Source organism: Thalassophryne amazonica, chromosome 20, assembly GCF_902500255.1.
Source record: "Thalassophryne amazonica chromosome 20, fThaAma1.1, whole genome shotgun sequence".
In the NCBI taxonomy this organism is placed as follows: Eukaryota; Metazoa; Chordata; class Actinopteri; order Batrachoidiformes; family Batrachoididae; genus Thalassophryne; species Thalassophryne amazonica.
The window spans coordinates 8,317,886-8,334,155 of record NC_047122.1 but is presented as its reverse complement, the minus strand read 5'-3'; the positions used below and the strand labels follow the sequence as shown (position 1 = coordinate 8,334,155).

Genomic DNA, 16,270 nt, shown 5'->3' with positions numbered 1-16,270 from the left:
GCTTGGTCTTCCATGATATCTCCTCCTCCTATTCCTTATCACCATCTGTCTTCGCTTCCTGGGCATTCATGTGGCAGCTGATCTCAGGGGGCCATCTTTCTGATGTATTCATGGATGCTCCTCATCTCATCCTGTATTGTGGCTCTGACACTCACTAATCCCTGCCCTCCCTCCTTGTGTTGTTCATAGAGCCTCAAGGTACTGGACTTTGTGCATTGTGAGGAGTTTTCATGTCTTGACATCAATGTCATCGATCTCCTCCTGTAGCCAAGTTATAATCCCAGCTTGGTATCTGATGACTGGTAGGGGTGAAATGTATTTGATGGGTCAGATCTTATCTACCATTGAGCTGGCTCAGCACCTGTCATTGAGCTGGCTCAGCACCTGTCTTACCTTCTGGAGGTATTTGGTTGTGGCTGACCTTCTTGCATCTTCATCATGGTTCCCATTGGCTTGTGGAATTCCGAGGTCACTGTGTCAATGTCTTGCTCACTCTTGACATACAGCTTGATGTAATCCATGTACAGGAGGTAGCTGATGGTTACTCCATTCCTGAATCTATATCCCATAGCCGCTCTTTGTGATGAGGTTTGGCTGAAGGGGTTGAGGCCTATGCAGAACAGTATTTGTAAAGTTGCTTTGTTATGAGTTTTTATTTTTAAATTGTGTGCCGAATAAACTCATTCATTCATTCATTCATACATATTCCACGCTTTGACGGTGAACTTGTGTGGTCGCCTGGAGTTGGCCTCCAGTGATGTCTTCCACAGTCCCACTGAGTTCCTGATGAAGGTTATCAGTGCACTGTTTGCCTTGTATCGTGCCAAGCACTCCAGTATCCATGTGTGAGGCACTGAGTAATAAACCTTCCTATAGTCAAGTCCGGCTGTGCTCAGGTTGGTTTGCCTGGTCTTCGAGGCCTGATTACTGCTCGGTCACCTGGAGCAGATATGGAAGGTAAAGTCCAAAGTGGTCCCAGTGGTAATAGGTGCACTCGGAGCTGTATAACCCCAAATTGGAAGAGGGCTCCAATAGATTCCAGGCACAACATCAGAGGTCTCTGTCCAGAAGAGTGCAATACTAGGAACAGCTAAGATACTGTTACTAAACCCTCAAACTCCTAGGCCTCTGGTAGAGGACCTTTTGCTTGGGTATTACCAAGCTCTTGGGAAACTTTGATGCAGTACCTTTGCTCAACTCATTCTGTCTTGTTGCAGCAACTGAAAATCCGTTCACTTGAAGGACTGACTGCTAGCAATTGATGTACTATGTGGGTGGGAGCAAATTCACCTATGCACAGAAGGTTTAACACCTCCCCACCAACACCCAACCTTAGATATGCAATTTTCCAACTTTAGGGAGTCACTTGGAGCACAGGTAAACACTGCCATGCATATGTGAAGTTGAACAGGTTTTAAATGAGGAAAAAGCATAAGCATAAGCTCCACCCAGTGGAGGCAGGTACCAGAAGTTTCACTGGAAAAGAGACTTGTCCCTATTTGGGGAGCAACAAAATAATGGTTGAGAGCAAGAAACTTAATGAAATCAATGGAAAGGTGAGTGTTTAATTGTCAGTGGATGTGGATGTCCACTGCCAATCAAACAGTGCATCAGACCTTTGTTCTCTTTTGTCCTTGGTGGTCCACATGGAGGTGACCATATGTTTCTTTGGGCTGAGCCCGGCCGAGCTCCATAGCTTGGTAGGCCAAGCACCAGGCACATACCTAAAAGCTCCCCCCAAAGCGTGCCTCCAGGAGGAGGCATCAGTTTCCCTGTTCCAGGCAAGGCGATTGCATATTTAGGGGGACTTCCAATATATAGGTGCTAAAGAGAAGATTTAGACTAATAGTCAGACCTCAGATTCATAGGAGTAATATCGTTTCTTTCCTGGTCATAGAACAGTGGAGCAGCATTTTACCTCTGCGTGTATAGTTTCGAGGGTACTGGGAAGTCTGACCATCTAATCTACAAGTGTGTTGTGGACTTGGAAAAAGGCCTGCGTCCAGGTCCCCTGAGGTGTCCTGTGGATGGTGCTTTGTGAGTATGTGCTACCAGGTTGACTGAAACGCACGATCAGTCTCTATACAAGCAAAGTGAGAGCTGTATCCACAATTCACGTGATTGCATCAGACCTGTTTCTGGAGGGTGTTGGACTCCACCAGGGCTGCCCTCTCACAAATCCTGTGCTAATTCATGGCCAGAATTTCAAGCCACAGTCAGGGATTGGAGAGTATCCGTTTGGTGACCTCAGATGTACATCTCTAGCTTTTTGCATATGATGTGGTTCTGTTGACTTCATCAGACAGAATGTGCACTGGTCAGATTTAAGGCCATGTGTAAAGTGATATGAGGATCAGTATAGCCAAATCTGAGACCATGGTCCGCTGTCGGAAAAGGGTACATAGTCCCTTTTTGGTAAGGGGAGAGTTATTGTCTCAAGGGAAGAGTTCAAGTACTCAGGGGTCTTGTTCATGAGTAGGGTAAGATGGAGCATGAGCTTGAGAGACTGATCAGTGCTGTGTTTGAGGTCTTGCTGACACTGTACCAGACTCCTGTGGTGAAGGGACAGCTAAGTCAGAAGATGAAGATCTAGATTTACCAGTTGATTACTTGCATTCCTATCCTATGGTTATGAGATTTGGAAAGTGACTGAAGGAACAGTCAAGAAGCAACAGAAATGAGGTTTCTCTGTGGGTATTTTTGTTTACACTCTGGGACAGAGTGAGAAGCTGGAATATCTGGATAGACTGGCACCCTGAGTGTACCCAGAGTGTACCCTACCTCACACCCTATGACTGCAAGGACAGGCGCCCTCCCCCTGTGACCCTTAAATGGAGTAGTCATGCCGAGAGAAATGCTCTGCATGTCCAACATATTGTTGCTGATGCTCCCTTACAATGTAAGTGATATGTCTGATCTGGTCATAGGTGAGACAAAGTCACCATCAAGTCACTCTCAAGTCATGAATCAGCAAGTCCCAAATCAATCTCAAATCATAATGACCACAAATTGTTTGCAAGCTGACTTGAGTCTTGACTAGCGACTTGTAGATTGATGACTTGAGAGTGACGTGATGGTGACTTTGTCCCATCTCTGGATCTGGTACTCCCTAAAAAACATTTATATGACACTCATGTGTGTATGGCAGATCCTGACATCAGGAGCTGCCACATTATAATGGCATTAGAACCATTCTGTTAAAAAAAGATGCTGTATAGTACAGTAATTGTTTTGCATTAAAGTGTGATTTCAGTGAAAGAGTGTGTTATTTTAATAAAGCAGCTCCCGCACATTGACATAAAAAGGATCTGTATCTGTCACTGCCATCAGTTCTCATGCTGGCAAATTAAGTGCATGACTTCCTGTTGTGTAATATCTGGTGATATGCCCTCAGAGAGCAAAACATGTGGGAGCTCAATTTAAATTATCATGAAATCTTTAATTTGCAACAAATTAAAACTTTGAACTTCTACTTTCTGTGTGTATTTCTGTTGAGTCACAGTTCAACAAGTTGGTTGACAGCAAATTATTATGTTACATTTTGCTGTGCAATCATTGTAAAATTATATATATACAGTGCACCCATAAAGTATTCACAGCACTTCACTTTTTCAACATTTTGTTTACTTTACTTTGATCAGGATATGTCCTTCAATGCGCATATTAAGCAAATATGTAGGACTGCTTTTTTGCATTTGCGCAATATCTCTAAAATTAGAAAGGTCTTGTCTCAGAGTGATGATGAAAAGCTAATTCATGCATTTATTTCAAATCAAATCAAATCAATTTTATTTATATAGCGCCAAATCACAACAACAGTTGCCCCAAGGCTCTTTATATTGTAAGGCAAAAGCCATACAATAATTACAGAAAAACCCCAACGGTCAAAACGACCCCCTATGAGCAATCACTTGGTGACAGTGGGAAGGAAAAACTCCCTTTTAACAGGAAGAAACCTCCAGCAGAACCAGGCTCAGGGAGGGGCAGTCTTCTGCTGCGACTTGTTGGGGCTGAGGGAGAGAACCAGGAAAAAGACATGCTGTGGAAGAGAGCAGAGATCAATCACTAATGATTAAAAGCAGAGTGGTGCATACAGAGCAAAAAGAGAAAGAAACAGTGCATCATGGGAACCCCCCAGCAGTCTAAGTCTATAGCAGCATAACTAAGGGATGGTTCAGGGTCACCTGATCCAGCCCTAACTATAAGCTTTAGCAAAAAGGAAAGTTTTAAGCCTAATCTTAAAAGTAGAGAGGGTGTCTGTCTCCCTGATCCGAATTGGGAGCTGGTTCCACAGGAGAGGAGCCTGAAAGCTGAAGGCTCTGCCTCCCATTCTACTCTTACAAACCCTAGGAACTACAAGTAAGCCTGCAGTCTGAGAGCGAAGCGCTCTATTGGGGTGATATGGTACTATGAGGTCCCTAAGATAAGATGGGACCTGATTATTCAAAACCTTATAAGTAAGAAGAAGAAATTTAAATTCTATTCTAGAATTAACAGGAAGCCAATGAAGAGAGGCCAATATGGGTGAGATATGCTCTCTCCTTCTAGTCCCTGTTAGCACTCTAGCTGCAGCATTTTGAATTAAATGAAGGCTTTTCAGGGAACTTTTAGGACAACCTGATAATAATGAATTACAATAGTCCAGCCGAGAGGAAATAAATGCATGAATTAGTTTTTCAGCATCACTCTGAGACAAGACCTTTCTAATTTTAGAGATATTGCGCAAATGCAAAAAAGCAGTCTTACATATTTGTTTAATATGCACATTGAATGACATATCCTGATCAAAAATGACTCCAAGATTTCTCACAGTATTACTAGAGGTCAGGGTAATGCCATCCAGAGTAAGGATCTGGTTATACACCATGTTTCTTAGATTTGTGGGGTCAAGTACAATAACTTCAGTTTTATCTGAGTTTAAAAGCAGGAAATTAGAGGTCATCCATGTCTTTATGTCTGTAAGACAATCCTGCAGTTTAGCTAATTGGTGTGTGTCCTCTGGCTTCATGGATAGATAAAGCTGGGTATCATCTGCGTAACAATGAAAATTTAAGCAATGCCGTCTAATAATACTGCCTAAGGAACCTTGTGGAACTCCATAATTAACCTTAGTCTGGGAAGAAGATTCCCCATTTACATGAACAAATTGTAATCTATTAGATAAATATGATTCAAACCACCGCAGCGCAGTGCCTTTAATACCTATGGCATGCTCTAATCTCTGTAATAAAATTTTATGGTCAACAGTATCAAAAGCAGCACTGAGGTCTAACAGAACAAGCACAGAGATGAGTCCACTGTCTGAGGCCGTAAGAAGATCATTTGTAACCTTCACTAATGCTGTTTCTGTACTATGATGAATTCTAAACCTGACTGAAACTCTTCAAATAGACCATTCCTCTGCAGATGATCAGTTAGCTGTTTTACAACTACCCTTTCAAGAATTTTTGAGAGAAAAGGAAGGTTGGAGATTGGCCTATAATTAGCTAAGATAGCTGGGTCAAGTGATGGCTTTTTAAGTAATGGTTTAATTACTGCCACCTTAAAAGCCTGTGGTACATAGCCAACTAATAACATTATCATATTATCATTATTATCACTATCATATTTAAGATCAAAGCATTAATTAATGGTAGGGCTTCCTTGAGCAGCCTGGTAGGAATGGGGTCTAATAGACATGTTGATGGTTTGGAGGAAGTAACTAATGAAAATAACTCAGACAGAACAATCGGAGAGAAAGAGTCTAACCAAATACCGGCATCACTGAAAGCAGCCAAAGATAACGATACGTCTTTGGGATGGTTATGAATAATTTTTTCTCTAATAGTTAAAATTGTATTAGCAAAGAAAGTCATGAAGTCATTACTAGTTAAAGGAATACTCAGCTCAATAGAGCTCTGACTCTTTGTCAGCCTGGCTACAGTGCTGAAAAGAAACCTGGGGTTGATCTTATTTTCTTCAATTAGTGATGAGTAGAAAGATGTCCTAGCTTTACGGAGGGCTTTTTTATAGAGCAACAGACTCTTTTTCCAGGCTAAGTGAAGATCTTCTAAATTAGTGAGACGCCATTTCCTCTCCAACTTACGGGTTATCTCCTTTAAGCTGCGAGTTTGTGAGTTATACCACAAAGTTATACTATCATAGAGGTAGGTCTATAGCACAATATGAATAAAATACATATTGCTAATAGAACATACAAAATTGATAACAGTATGAGGAACAGAAAATATATTTACCAAATTTCAATGTATGAAAGGATTTAATTTTAAACTACTAATGAATTTGAGATAACACTTAAGTGGAAAATGGTAACAGACCATCTAAAAGCAGGTAAATCCACAACAGAACTTATGCTATTTGCAGTAGATGAAAGTAACTAAATACCATTACATCACAATAGTGAATAGATTTTTTTGTGTAATTGTACTTTTGAGAAAACATTTCAGTCTGTACTTGTAATTGAGTAAAAGTTTAGCCTTGTAACTGTACTCTTACTGCAGTTTTAATTGTTCTCTTTCCAATAACAAAAAATAAATAAATTTGTAATTTTACCACTGTGATCCATGGTTCTTATTTAGAGCAAAGAAGGCATTTTCTACATCAGCAAAAGAACCAGCAGTAAATTTGTGTTTTACTTAAAGAATATGACTATTATGAGGACACAACTTTTTCCACATACCACAATATCACCATTTTCCCTCAATATTGTTCACAACCATCTAAATCTGTGTAGTGAGCACTTCTCCTTGCTGAGAGAATCCATCCCACCTCACAGTGTGCCATATCAAGATGCTTATTAGACACCATGATAGTGCACAGGTGTGCCTTAGACTGCCCACATAAAAGGCCACTCTGAAAGTGCAGTTTTGTTTTTATTGGGGGGGGATACCAGTCAGTATCTGGTGTGACCACCATTTGCCTCATGCAGTGCAACATGTTGGTCCACTCCTCTTCAATGGCTGTGCGAAGTTGCTGGATATTGGCAGGAACTGGTACACGCTGTCGTATACGCCGGTCCAGAGCATCCCAAACATGCTCAATGGGTGACATGTCCGGTGAGTATGCCGGCCATGCAAGAACTGGGACATTTTCAGCTTCCAAGAATTGTGTACAGATCCTTGCAACATGGGGCCGTGCATTATCCTGCTGCAACATGAGGTGATGTTCTTGGATGTATGGCACTACAATGGGCCTCAGGATCTCGTCACGATATCTCTGTGCATTCAAAATGCCATCAATAAAATGCACCTGTGTTCTTCATCCATAACAGACGCCTGCCCATACCATAACCCCACCGCCACCATGGGCCACTCGATCCACAACATTGACATCAGAAAACCACTCACCCACACGACGCCACACACGCTGTCTGCCATCTGCCCTGAACAGTGTGAACCGGGATTCATCCGTGAAGAGAACACCTCTCCAACGTGCCAAACTCCAGCGAATGTGAGCATTTGCCCACTCAAGTCGGTTACGACGACGAACTGGAGTCAGGTCGAGACCCCGATGAGGATGACGAGCATGCAGATGAGCTTCCCTGAGACGGTTTCTGACAGTTTGTGCAGAAATTTTTTGTTATGCAAACTGATTGTTTCAGCAGCTGTCCGAGTGGCCTGGTCTCAGACGATCTTGGAGGTGAACATGCTGGATGTGGAGGTCCTGGGCTGGTGTGGTTACACGTGGTCTGCGGTTGTGAGGCTGGTTGGATGTACTGCCAAATTCTCTGAAACGCCTTGGGAGACGGCTTATGGTAGAGAAATGAACATTCATACACGAGCAACAGCTCTGGTTGACATTCCCTGCTGTCACATGCCAACTGCACACTCCCTCAAATCTTTCACATCTGTGGCATTGTGCTGTGTGATAAACTGCACCTTTCAGAGTGGCCTTTTATTGTGGGCAGTCTAAGGCACACCTGTGCACTAATCATGGTGTCTAATCAGCATCTTGATATGGCACACCTGTGAGGTGGGATGGATTATCTCAGCAAAGGAGAAGTGCTCACTATCACAGATTTAGACTGGTTTGTGAACAATATTTAAGGGAAATGGGATATTGTGTATGTGAAAAAGTTTTAGATCTTTGAGTTCATTTCATAACAAAATGGGAGCAAAACCAAAAGTGTTGCGTTTATATTTTTGTTGAGTGGATGTTGTTGTTGCATTTGGCACAGCTGATCATGTTGCCAAAATCTGGCCTTTCACAAACCTTGCAGGCTCTCAGAGATGCCAAATCAGGGTCATATTGTCTTGTCAAAAGTTCAGGCAACACGTTTGAGATAAAAAAAAGTTTTTGCCTTTAGCGTCGTCTCCTGCAGAAACTCTTGGTTTCTGAGGATGCGTTGCACAATCATTCCTCCTGTGACCATAACACAAAGTCACAATACTCAACATCACCACAAACATGTGGAGCTGTGTCTGATAGTAGTATGGTGTGATTGTTTTAAAACGTCAGATTTGTCCAAACAAAAATTTTGTCTTCTGCACATCCATGGAATTGTGACAGTATTGTATAGACACTTTATTCCACCACACCTTTGCCACAGCAGGTGCAGCTTGAACGTAGGGCCATCACGTGATGAGCCTAGGTGCGGCTCAGAAGGCAGCAGTACTAAGCCACTGGACCTTAAACAGAAATCTGCATGACATGGCCATAAAATCTGTGTAACACTGTTGTGCCACTTCCTCCATATTTTGTCCCCACATCACAGCTGGAACATTTAACGTTTTTTTGTTGTAATGCATTATATTCCATGAGATACGTTTGCTAAGCTTGTCAGATGTGGCTGGATGATGAAATTTGGTGCTTGTGATCCGACCTGCCCTATGGATGTGCCACTCCCTGGACTTTGACTGTTGCCGGGTAACAGATTCCAGTCTTTTACACTGATGAGGCGTTAGTTTACTTTTTAGTCTGTGAAATGTTCCTTGCTTTTGTCCTGTATTCCTGAGGTGAGAGGTCCCCTGTATGATGCATTAAATAAAGCAGTCAAGGGCTCAGGTAAACCTGGATGCTCCTCTTCATCATTGCCGGATGAGGCAGTGTCTGTGTCACTGTTCTCCAGACTTGTCAACACTGCAGCATCTGGAGCCACAACCTGCAGTTCCTGTATGTCCTCATCTGTCAGCACTGATAGAAGAGCAACAAATAGACTGTTATTATATGCTGCATAATATCCACATTTGAAAGTGTGAGAAGAAAATGTAAAAGTAGGTTTCCAGACAGCCCCGTATGTCTGATAGGATAGGTTTCTGTCCCTAATTTTGTGACTGCGCATGAAAAATTATGAAACATGGAGGGGGTGTCTGAAAAAATCTGCAATCTGCCCTTAGAGATAGTTGGTCAATGTATGTGGGGATCATAAAAACATAAATGAACTTTGCTCCTGGTAAAAGCTAGTCTGGAGCCCCAGAATGTTACATACGAGGTCTGTGAGAAAAGTATCGTACCTTTTTATTTCAAAAAACTATATGGATTTAATCACAATGCGATTACATCAGCCAACCTTGAACCCTCGTGCGCATGCGTGAGTTTTTTCACGCCTGTCGGTTGCATCATTCGCCTGTGGGCAGGCTTTGAGTGAGCACTGGTCCACCCCTCCCATCGGAATTCCTTTGTCTGAGAACTTGCTGAGAGACTGGTGCTTTGCTTGATCAAATTTTTTCAGAAACTGTGAGACACTCCAAGTGGACACCATTCGAAGAAGTTCATATGGTTTTTGGTGAAAATTTTAACGGCTGATGAGAGATTAAGGAGTGTTACTATCGCTTTAAGGACAGCCCACGGCGCCGGACGGCGCACCGCGCTCCGAGCTGCCGTTGTCAGCCTGTTTCAAGTTGAAAACTTCCAAATTTAAGGCTCTGTTGACCCAGGACGTCGTAAGAGAGCAGAGAAGTTTCAGAAGAGGTCGGGATCAGCAGTTTATCCGGACATTCCACACTGTTAAAGGAGATTTTGGTAATGAAAGACGTGCAGACGGATTCGCGCGTCGGCAACCAGCCGCTCATGACGCAGCGCCACAGAAAACACCTCCGTTGGAAGTCTCACAGGACATGTTCGAACATGCCCAGCTGTTAAACAATTTCTCGGATATTCACTCGACTGAAAGCCATCAGAAAGCCGCCCTGAATCTTTCGAATGGTTTCCAATACGAGGTGTTTCTCTGTGCCGCCGGCATAATGAGCGGGCTGTGTGCAGATGCACGAATCCATCCGCACGTCTTTCATTACAAAATCTCTTTTAACAGTGGAATGTCCAGATAAACTGCTGATCCCGACCTCTTCTGAAACTTCTCTGCTCTCTCACGACGTCCTGGATCAACAGAGCCTTAAATTTGGAAGTTTTCAGCTTGAAACAGGCTGACGACGGCAGCTCGGGTCGCGGCACGCCCTCTGGCGCCATGGGCAATCCTTAAAGCGATAGTAACACTCCTTAATCTTTCATCAGCCCAAAAAATTTTCACCGAAAACCATCTGAATTTCTCGAATGGTGTCCTCTTGGATGTGTCTCACAGTTTCTGAAAAAATTTTGATCAAGCAAAGCGCCAGTCTCTCAGCAAATTCTCAGACAAAGGAATTCCGACGGGAGGGGTGGACCAGTGCTCACTCAAAGCCTGCCCACAGGCGAATGATGCAACCGACAGGCGTGAAAAACTCACGCATGCACATGAGGGTTCAAGGTTGGCTGATGTAATCGCACGTGATTCAAATCCATATAGTTTTTGAAAAAAATAAAAAGGCACGATACTTTTCTCACAGACCTCATACACTGTAGCATTCGTATGTGACACGTATCTAGCCTCTGTAATACATGCCTCTGGGTGTGATAATCTGAGCAAATTTTGAAGCTGCTGGAAACTTCCTGGCTAACGTCTTTGGTTTGTAGAAGCTTATCTCCCTCAGTGGAGCTGGTGTGACTTCTTTCCTACTCTGTTTCCACAAGCACACACCAGAAGTAACTTTTATTAAACCCTCCAAACCTTGACTATCCAGGGTTGGGACCAGGAAGCAGAGTTGTAGTCTTACACACCTCTCTGCAGCTTCTCTCCCCCTGCCATCCCCCCAATACCCCATCCCCGTAGAGACGGTGCCTGCTCCCGACCACCAACAACCAGTAAAAATCTATTTAAGCATAAAAATTCAAAAAGAAAAAATAATATAGCACCTTCAACAGCACCACAGACTAAAACAGTTAAATGTGGTCTATTAAACATTAGGTCTCTCTCTTCTAAGTCCATGTATGTTAGTTTAAATGAGTCAACACCACTGAGTCACACTAATTGTCAAAATGCTCGAAGCACGGGTCGAGGAGGAGGATTAGCAGCAATCTTCCACTGCAGCTTATTAATTAATCAAAGACCCAAACAGAGCTTTAATTCATTTGAAAGCTTGACTCTTAGTCTTGTCCATCCAAATTGGAAGTCTCAAAAACCAGTTTTATTTGTTATTATCTATCGTCCACCGGGTCGTTACTGTGAGTTTTTTTGTGATTTTTCAGACCTTTTGTCTGACTTAGTGCTTAGCTCAGATAAGATAATTATAGTGGGTGATTTTAACATCCACATAGAATCTCAGAATGACAGCCTCAACACCGCATTTAATCTATTATTAGACTCAGTTGGCTTCGCTCAAAATGTAAATGAGCCCACCCACCACTTTAGCCACACTTTAGATCTTGTTCTGACATATGGTATAGAAATTGAAGACTTAACAGTATTCCCTGAAAACCCCTTTTTGTCTGATCTTTTCTTAATAACATTTACTTTTACTTTAATGGACTACCCAGCAGTGGGGAATAAGTTTTATTACAGTAGAAGTCTTTCAGAAAGCGCTGTAACTAGGTTTATGGATATGATTCCTTCTTTATGTTCTTCAATGCCATATACCAACACAGTGCAGAATAGCTACCTAAACTCTGTGAGTGAGATAGAGTATCTCGTCAATAGCTTTACATCCTCATTGAGCACAACTTTGGATGCTGTAGCTACTCTGAAAAAGAGAGCCTTAAATCAGAAGTGCCTGACGCCGTGGTTTAACCCACAAACTTGCAGCTTAAAGCAGATAACCCATAAGATGGAGAGGAAATGGCGTCTCACTAATTAGAAGATCTTCATTTTAGCCTGGAAAAAGAGTCTGTTGCTCTATAAAAAAGCCCTCTGTAAAGCTAGGACATCTTACTATTCATCACTAATTGAAGAAAATAAGAACAACCCCAGGTTTCTTTTCAGCACTGTAGCCGGGCTAGCAAAGAGTCAGAGCTCTATTGAGCTGAGTATTCCTTTAACTTTAACTAGTAATGACTTCATGACTTTCTTTGCAAATACAATTTTAACTATTAGAGAAAAAATTATTCATAACCATCCCAAAGACATATCTTTATGTTCGACTGCTTTCAGTAATGCTGGTATTTGGTTAGACTCTTTCTCTCCGATTGTTCTGTCTGAGTTACCTTCATAGTCACTTCCTCCAAACCATCAACATGTCTATTAGACCCCATTCTACCAGGCTGCTCCAGGAAGCCCTACCGTTAATTAATGCTTCGATCTTAAATATGATCAATCTATCTTTATTAGTTGCTATGTACCACAGGCTTTTAAGGTGGCAGTAATTAAACCATTACTTAAAAAGCCATCACTTGACCCAGCTATCTTAGCTAATTATAGGCCAATCTCCAACCTTCCTTTTCTCTCAAACATTCTTGAAAGGGTAGTTGTAAAACCAGCTAACTGATCATCTGCAGAGGAATGGTCTATTTGAAGAGTTTCAGTCAGGTTTCAGAATTCATCATAGTACAGAAACAGCCATTAGTGAAGGTTACAAATGATCTTCTTATGGCCTCAGACAGTGGACTCATCTCTGTGTGTCCAGTTAGACCTCAGTGCTGCTTTTGATACTGTTGACCATAAAATTTTATTACAGAGATCAGAGCATGCCATAGGTATTAAAGGCACTGTGCTGCAGTGGTTTGAATCATATTTATCTAGTAGATTACAATTTGTTCATGTAAATGGGGAGTCTTCTTCACAGACTAACGTTAATTATGGAGTTCCACAAGGTTCTGTGCTAGGACCAATTTTATTCACTTTATACATGTTTCCCTTAGGCAGTATTATTAGACGGCATGCTTAAATTTTCATTGTTACGCAGATGATACCCAGCTTTATCTATCCATGAAGCCCAGAGGACACAACACCAATTAGCTAAACTGCAGGATTGTCCTACAGACATAAGACATGGATGACCTCTAATTTCACTGCTTTTAAACTCAGATAAAACTGAAGTTATTGTACTTGGCCCCACAAATCTTAGAAACATGGTGTCTAACCAGATCCTTACTCTGGATGGCATTACCCTGACCTCTAGAAATATTGTGAGAAATCTTGGAGTCATTTTCTGATCAGGATATGTCATTCAATGCGCATATTACACAATTATGTAGGACTGCTTTTTTGTATTTACGCAATATCTCTAAAATTAGAAAGGTCTTGTCTCAGAGTGATGCTGAAAAACTAATTCATGCATTTATTTCCTCTAGGCTGGACTATTGTAATTCATTATTATCAGGTTGTCCTAAAAGTTCCCTGAAAAGCCTTCAGTTAATTCAAAATGCTGCAGCTAGAGTACTAACGGGGAGTAGAAGGAGAGAGCATATCTCACCCATATTGGCCTCTCTTCACTGGCTTCCTGTTAATTCTAGAATAGAATTTAAAATTCTTCTTCTTACTTATAAGGTTTGAATAATCAGGTCCCATCTTATCTTAGGGACCTCATAGTACCATATCACCCCAATAGAGCGCTTCGCTCTCAGACTGCAGGCTTTACTTGTAGTTCCTAGGGTTTGTAAGAGTAGAATGGGAGGCAGAGCCTTCAGCTTTCAGGCTCCTCTCCTGTGGAACCAGCTCCCAATTCAGATCAGGGAAACAGACACCCTCTCTACTTTTAAGATTAGGCTTAAAACTTTCCTTTTGCTAAAGCTTATAGTTAGGGCTGGATCGGGGTGACCCCTGAACCATCCCTTAGTTATGCTGCTATAGACTTAGACTGCTGGGGGGTTCCCATGATGCACTGAGTGTTTCTTCTCTTTTTGTTCTGTATGCACCACTCTGCATTTAATCATTAGTGATTGATCTCTGCTCCCCTCACAGCAGTCTTTTTCCTGGTTCTCCTCCCTCAGCCCCAACCAGTCCCAGCAGAAGACTGCCCCTCCCTGAGCCTGGTTCTGCTGGAGGTTTCTTCCTTTTAAGAGGGAGTTTTTCCTTCCCACTGTCGCCAAGTGCTTGCTCACAGGGGGTCGTTTTGACCGTTGGGGTTTTTCCGTAATTATTGTATGGCCTTGCCTTACAATATAAAGCGCCTTAGGGCAACTGTTTGTTGTGATTTGGCGCTATATAAATAAAATTGATTTGATTTGATTTGATTTAGTTATGCTGCTATAGACCTAGACTGCTGGGGGTTTCCCATGATGCACCCATTGTTTCTGTTCCTTTTTATTCACCTCTTTTTGCTCTGTATGCACCACTCTGCTTTTAATCATTAGTGATTGATCTCTGCTCTCTTCCACAGCATGTCTTTTTCCTGATTCCCCTCAGCCCCAACCAGTCCCAGCAGAAGATTGCCCCTCCCTGAGCCTGGTTCTGCTGGAGGTTTTCTTCTGTTAAAAGGGAGTTTCCTTCCCACTGTCGCCAAGTGCTTGCTCATAGGAGGTCGTTTTGACCATTGGGGTTTTAGTGTAATTATGGCTTTTGCCTTACAATATAAGCATCTGGGGCGACTGTTTGTTGTGATTTGGCGCTATATAAATAAATTGAATTGATTTGATTTGAAGTAACTGCTGCTTTCTCCGTCTTTCCCATTCTAACACAAAGCTCTATTTTGAATAGTATTGCAGCTGCATGGCTGCAGCAAGATGCAAGACTGTAATGTAAAAAGACATAAACAACATAGTATTCTCCATTATATATAATTTAATAATATAACCAGGGCTTGAAATTAACACTGGTTCTCAGCTATTTATTTATATTTTAATTAATAATTAATAGAAGTTCTTGAATGTATCCTAACCACGTTCAATCAGGTTCACATTGGAATTTATACACACTTGTTTTTCGTATGCCTTCTGCTGTTGGCTGGTATAAAGTGTATGAAAATAGTTTCAAACCCTGATTATCACCAAGTTATCTGAACAATGATACATGCTAATTTTTGTTACAGCAAAGAAAGTGAAATCAGCACAAAAATAATACTTACCCAGCCATACAGGTGCAGTTTGCTGTGTGTATGGTCGTTCTCCACTTTGTTGATTTTACCCATGCCTTATACATCTTAGTCTTCCGCCCTTGCCTTTGACTGGGAAGGATTTCAGACTTTAAGACACAGAACTCTTCGTCGATGTCATGGTATCTCACCACCTGTACATGTCCGCAAATTACGTAGTCATACGCATCAAGAGATTTGTACACTCGCATCTTATCTCTTGTGTACATGCTAGGTTCTCAATCAAATATAGGTAAATATCAGGCCACTGAGCTTTTTAAAGTAAGCTTCGCGATCTTTCGCCGATAATGCACCGGCGTAGCTTGACAAGCCTCCGCTCGCCGCCATGCTTCCACTGCCAGGATGCGCGCGCAGCCGTCAGTGTTTGTACTCAGTAAATGGGTCTATAGGCCTGTATTTACAAATTTATGAATGAGATGTGTGTTTTTTGAAAGAAAGTCAAGGTGTAACTGACTTTTAGCCCATTCACTCCATCCCCTCTCCTCTCCCGTTGTCCGTTCCATTGGAGAAACCCAAAGGCAGTGGTGGGCACAGATAACCAAAAAATTAACTTCGATAACAGATAATCAGATAACTGAAAAGTTATCTTCGATAAAGATAAAACAATAAACCACCCAAAAATTTATCGGACGTTACAGATAACCAATAACAGATAAATTCTAATATCTCTGGCACATTTACAACTACTACTAAAAGAAATTTAGTAGCTTCTAATAATATTAAAAATAACAGACCCAAACAATAAGACCATACTTTTTTCTTTCCACAGTCTGCTGCTGCTGGAAGCTGTACAGCGCTCCGAGCACAGACAGAGACACCCCAAGACCCAAACAATAAGACCACACTTTTTTCTTTCAATATTCGGCCCTTGCTGGAAGCTCTTGTTTATTACAGCCCTCCTAGCACAGCGGCACTCTTGAGAGCAGCTGTAAAGCCAGCCTTGGATGAATTATGAAGGTCCAGTCATGGTCTTGAAAAATAAAGTCATATTGTTA

The 16,270-nt window shown here is 41.9% G+C and overlaps 1 long non-coding RNA gene across 1 annotated transcript; it reads right to left on the bottom strand.

Annotated features, from left to right (window-relative positions):
- Positions 1 to 8,965: 8,965 nt before the first annotated feature.
- LOC117501961 lies at positions 8,966 to 15,303 on the bottom strand. Its single transcript, XR_004558142.1, has 2 exons — positions 15,249 to 15,303; positions 8,966 to 9,132 (listed from the first exon to the last, which is right to left on the bottom strand). It is a non-coding gene; the product is annotated as an uncharacterized LOC117501961 (long non-coding RNA).
- Positions 15,304 to 16,270: the final 967 nt, after the last annotated feature.